The sequence below is a fragment of the Sinocyclocheilus anshuiensis genome, unplaced genomic scaffold (assembly GCF_001515605.1).
Source record: "Sinocyclocheilus anshuiensis isolate Anshui unplaced genomic scaffold, SAMN03320099.WGS_v1.1 scaffold776, whole genome shotgun sequence".
In the NCBI taxonomy this organism is placed as follows: domain Eukaryota; kingdom Metazoa; phylum Chordata; class Actinopteri; order Cypriniformes; family Cyprinidae; genus Sinocyclocheilus; species Sinocyclocheilus anshuiensis.
Genome location: NW_015555808.1, coordinates 1,677,182 through 1,682,590, shown reverse-complemented (window position 1 = coordinate 1,682,590; position 5,409 = coordinate 1,677,182). Strand labels below are relative to the sequence as shown.

The following is a 5,409-nucleotide window of genomic DNA, read 5'->3' as shown; positions in this document are numbered from 1 at the left end:
CTCAGGAATGGAAGCTGTGACTTGACTTGACTCAGGAAGATCAGCTGTGACTTGACTTGACTCAGGAAGATCAGCTATGACTCGACTTGACTCAGGAAGATCAGCGGTGACTTGACTTGACTCAGGAAGATCAGCGGTGACTTGACTTCGATCAACTGTGACTTGACTTGACTCAGGCTTGGCAGCTGTGACATAGCGGGGCGCTGTTGTGTCCGCCATTTTGAGATCAGGCTCCGCTGTCGCCCCCATTTTGTGAGCGTGCTGTAGTTCGGCCGCCATTACATGAGTGAGTGTGGGGTCGCGTTTCTCCGCGACACCCACAGTGAATAGAGAGCCAACAGTCAACGAAGCATAATCCAGAAATTGGCTGAGTGACGAACGCGGACCCTCGCGTCTTAGCTTAGATCAGTCTAATCAGAGGTTGATTAGTGCCATCACAGAAAAACTCTATCAAAATAATGTCTGGTAACTCTGAATAGTGAGCGATGGCTAAAAACTCTCGAACATAGTTCTCCAACGACCGCGGGCCTTGTTTAAGGGCTAATAATATTTTTGTAGTGTCCATACCTGGCCAGTGTCCATTTGAACAGCTGCTGAATCCTTGTGTGGCCGAGTATTCTGTAACGAGGCGACAGGGACGCGAGACGTGCGGATCCATTTGCAAAGCTTTATTCATTAGAATGGTCACAAACAGGTGAGGGTCAGACAATGGCAACAGGTATATTGAGGGCAAGACACAAGAGTAATCCGATAAACAGGCGTAGGTCGATCAACAGCGAACATAATCCAAAGGGGTTGACAAGAGGGGTAATCCAATAAAATGAGCAATAGTCCAGGCGAGGTGCAAACACAGTCCGAAACAGCAAGGCAAAGGGTTAATCCAAGATACACAGGCAGAAGATCAGAAAACAGGCAAGGCAAGACTTTGACTAGGCTAAGGAAACTAGAAATAGAAACTTAAACAAGGACAGGGAACTGGCTCCATAAAGTAGCTACGCTAAACAGCATAAATGCTTAAAAAATACTCAGCAGTTTGAACAGGATCTGAGTGTGTGTTATATGTGTGATTGGTTTCAGGTGAACGTGTGATTAGTGAAATGGCTGCTGGGAAATGTAGTCCGGGGTGACATGTGAAAGTCTGTGTAGTGAGAGTCATAAAAATGGAAGAATGACCTCTGGTGGTAATTGGACGGAAGTCCATGAACGGATTCGTGACATAAGTGGATTTTTATGAAGTTTTGTGGCCCAAATTTCACCCACGTTACCATAATATAATTTGGAAGACTATTACAGGCTCAGCTACAGTCCTTTAGTCATAATCATAGAGCAGTTTAAGTAATCAGGTTGTGGTGAATGACGTTTAATGAAAGAAGGTAACATTTTTTATCCTTTCTCTGGGTTTCTTTCAACCTAGTAATGCTGGTCTCATCCACAGCACCAATCCATAAAAGCCCATATATATATATATATATATATATATATATATATATGATTAAAGCATCTTCTACATGAATAAATGTATATAATGTTTTGTACATTTCTTTAGCCCTTAGCTGAACCCATTGCAACACAGAAAAACATCTATTTAGCGTGGCAACCATCTGCTCTCATGTCACAAATCTTACAAGAATTCCATCTCGGTGAACAAATGATAATATTGCGATTAAAACTGCTACAAAGTTACTTGAAATTTAGCTATGAGATGTAGTGAAACAACTGCACAAATGACCATATGGTGTTTTGCGGTGAAGTCGGCATTCAATTGTTTTATTTAAATGATACAATGCAGCTTTAACAGCCAGAGTTAAGCCTGTCAATGAGATTTTTCATTGTTAGGTGGATGCTAAAAGCTAGCCGGATATTGATAGTGACTCAGCTGGGATTGCTCCTGCTGGCTAAATTGCAAACGTTCCATCATTGTAAAGTCCACAATATTATTGGAGTTGTATAAAGATTTGGCCATGCGACATGCTCTTTGGCAGCATATCCCTCTGAAATGAATGCGGCCCAATACTGCTGGATGTGTTCATGTGTAATTAGAGTTGACAGGGCTGCAACATCCCATATTAAAGTGCTGAGATGGGCAACCCAATGCATCACTGATTCCCACTCAAGGAAGGTACGCCGGACACCTGAATGGAGCCGCATCGCAGCACAGCTGCGGCCCTAACTGCCGCACTTTATTTGTTCAGATACCGTACCATCAATTAAAAACCCTGCATTGCAGACACTCTTCTGGCATTCATTCGTTTTCAGAGCTTTCTGCTAAAAGGCGCCACTAAGAGTGTTACAATGAAAGTTCAAGCAATTTCTCTCAAGTTCACTGGCTGCTAGCAGAGCTCGCTGGCAGCTATCAATAGAAGCAGATGTGGAGGCCTCAGGATAGAAAATGTGCTGAAAAACACTAGGTAAATGTGTAGGATAATTACAGAGGTTGTGCAAACGGGCTTATTCGGTAAAAATGATTAAAAATTGCCTAAAGATGCATCATGAAAGTGGTCTGCAGGTTTACTTGTGTGCTTGGAATAAAGTGCAAGAGTCCAATGGATCACCTTTATGATGCTTTTCTTTTTGTAGCTTTACAGCACCTGGTCACTTTGAGCTGTTGATTTATTGAAAGAGGTAGAAAAACAGAAAAAAGAAAAAAAAAACAGCACTGTAAAAATTGTTCTAAATTGTAAATAAAATGATTTATTTGAGTATGTTTTATAAGAAAATATTACGTTTTTCTACTTCAGAATTTCACATTTAATTCAATGTTTGTTGTAATTGCATTGTAATTATTACCAGCAATTTCTCAGAGAAAATTGTTTCTTGAGTAAATGACTTTCTCATTTTAGAATGAACTATTCAGTTTTTGAGAGTTTTTCACCTCTTGTCTGCTCTGTGGATTGCGTCACGTAAACAGCAACTTGCATCACTTGCAAACTTTGATCAAACAGTCTGTCGCAGAGCAACAAACAAACTGGGGGCAGGAAATTATCATCAATATCTGATGGCCTTCTGGAATGCAGGTTTTGAATGATTAAAACTGGCAGTGAGCTGCGAAAGCGCTGTGGTTTCCCTAACACAGCAGCAGTCATTGTGTGATGCCAAGACACTGTTTGTGTGGTGAACATGATTAATCTGTTGTGCATGTGTGAAAATAACTTTTAATTATGCTCCTTCATTGCGGTTTCAAACTTTACTGTCTGCACGTTTGGATAACTGCGTGTATTATTTTCAAAAAGGAGCATGTGGAATTCTGGCCCAAGTGGACGTTAAGCTTTAAAGTAAGCATTTTAATGCAAAATAATATAATCAGCACATTTTAATTGGCATTTGACAGCCCTGACATATAATAATAGATGGCAGTGTTTAATGCAGAGTTGTAAAAAAGCATGCAAAAATGTTGTTCCACATCCACAAGGGGGCACTGAAACACCCAGAGGGGCCAATCACTGGCTTATTCAAAAATTAATTGAACAGCCCTTCTGCAGGCTGTTATTGAACACCTCATTATTGGAGCTTATGTAATCAGCTCTCAGTGTTACACTTATTAAGACATACCGACAGGTAGCGTAAAGCAAGACTGCTACTGTTTGTTAACACTGGCTTTGTGGACTAATTACCTCTAATGTACTGTACCTCGCTGCAATCACGCATACCCATTGTTGCAGTGTGTGACAAATAGAGTTACTTGAGGTAATATACAAGCCTGCAGAATGGGTGTTCAAGGGCAAGGACAAAATAAATAAATAAATACAGTTGTGGGATGTGTCTCTCAATGAGATTTTTCATTGTTAGGTGGATGAAAATCCTATGATGGCATGCTGATGGAATAAGAGCAGATCAAATAAAACATTCAGGAGAACCCAAAGTTCAACCTCACTAAAGCTCAGAGCAGGAAAGTGCATCTGTCTGGTGTCCAATTTGATAGAAGTGATAGAAGTCGGGGGCTCTGCAGTAGCTCATGAATTTTTAAAGGATCGATATCTTCCCATACAGCTGCTACAAATGCGCAGTCCTCCATAATTTCATATTCTTTAATGGTTCGCCCCAGTTTGCCCAATCTAGATGAAGATTTGAGAAAGCTATCAGATACAAACTGTGACACTTTCAGGCAGATAATTCAAATTTTGTGACATGAATTAAATAAAATAAAATCATAGATCTGAATCGAAGACAGCTATGTCTCAAAGAGTTATAATGACTTTTAAGGGAACAAAGTATAAAAATGAATGCAAGAAAACAAAATACTATATATATATGGCATGTTTAAAAAAATTAGTGTTTTTTTTTTTTTTGTCAATTTTGTCATGTGTTGAGGTTAATGGCTTAAATTTCCACTGGATTTGTTTATAACAGTTTGCTTGCTTGGACATTGTGAAAACTTGGCAAATGCGAGGACCAGACATGATGGCTGGAAAACTCAGATAAGTCATGTGGCATGAAACATTCACACAAACATAACACACTATCTCTAATTCTATCGCTTTCCCAGGTACAAGTGAAATGAATCCAAGACTGAACTGGACCAGAGGACAAGCATGACAGGAAGGAGGGGTCTGCAATTTTGCCTGAAGTCGTTACCTCCGGAAAACGGAAAGTAAATACATGCTACTGCCACTCAAGATTGCTGGGAAAATTAAAGCATATCATAAATATTGATAGAGAGACTGATTGTGTGTTTATTTCTTTGTGGGTGTGGGCTTGTGTTTGTGTTTGTGTTTAAGTCGACCATTAGAGATTGCATTGCACCAGCATTAAAAGTAGGCTATAGGCTACTATACTACTATATATAGTATAGGCTATAGGCTACTATATGAAGGCTTAGCCTTCCACGGGGAACGGGGACTTGGGGCAAAAATGCCACTAAATTGGACAAAAATGCCCCTGCACAAACAATTAAATCTATTACGTCTGTTGCTAACAAAGTGAATATGAATAGACAGTGTTGATTGCGGCATAAAAATTAAGATCTGCTCATGTTGCTCCGTATTTCATTTTAGGCGTTTTTACAGTGTTGCGCATTTTAACCAATCACACACAGTTCTGTTGAGCTTAGGAATGCAATGGCCAATCAGAAGCGTTCAGATGAGTCATCGTTGAAACTCATCAGTTTTGAGTGCGCGCGTTCGCTGACTGAATTCCGGACTCTTGCGAAGTCTCTCATCATAAACAACAAAGCAGATGTACATACAATGTAAGTAAGAGATTCTTTTCACGGTGTGTACAGCTTCAGTGATTATAACGATAGTTTTGTTTTTTTGAGAGTGCTTAAACTCGCCATAGATCAATGTTAGTGATAATGTCACTTTCTATATATATAATTTATTCGCTGTTTGAATAACCGTGGAAAGGAAACGTTATATCAGGGGTAGGCAACTCAACAGGCGGCCCGCGGGCCGCATCTGGCCCGTCTGCATT

At 40.1% G+C, this 5,409-nt stretch overlaps 1 long non-coding RNA gene across 1 annotated transcript in view; it reads left to right on the top strand.

Moving 5' to 3' along the window:
- Positions 1-4,615, top strand: part of LOC107675092 (uncharacterized) — a 12,548-nt gene extending 7,933 nt beyond the window's left edge. The window contains exon 3 of the long non-coding RNA XR_001632574.1: positions 4,484-4,615. This is a non-coding gene — a long non-coding RNA (uncharacterized LOC107675092). The remainder of the gene's footprint in view (positions 1-4,483) is intronic.
- Positions 4,616-5,409: the final 794 nt, after the last annotated feature.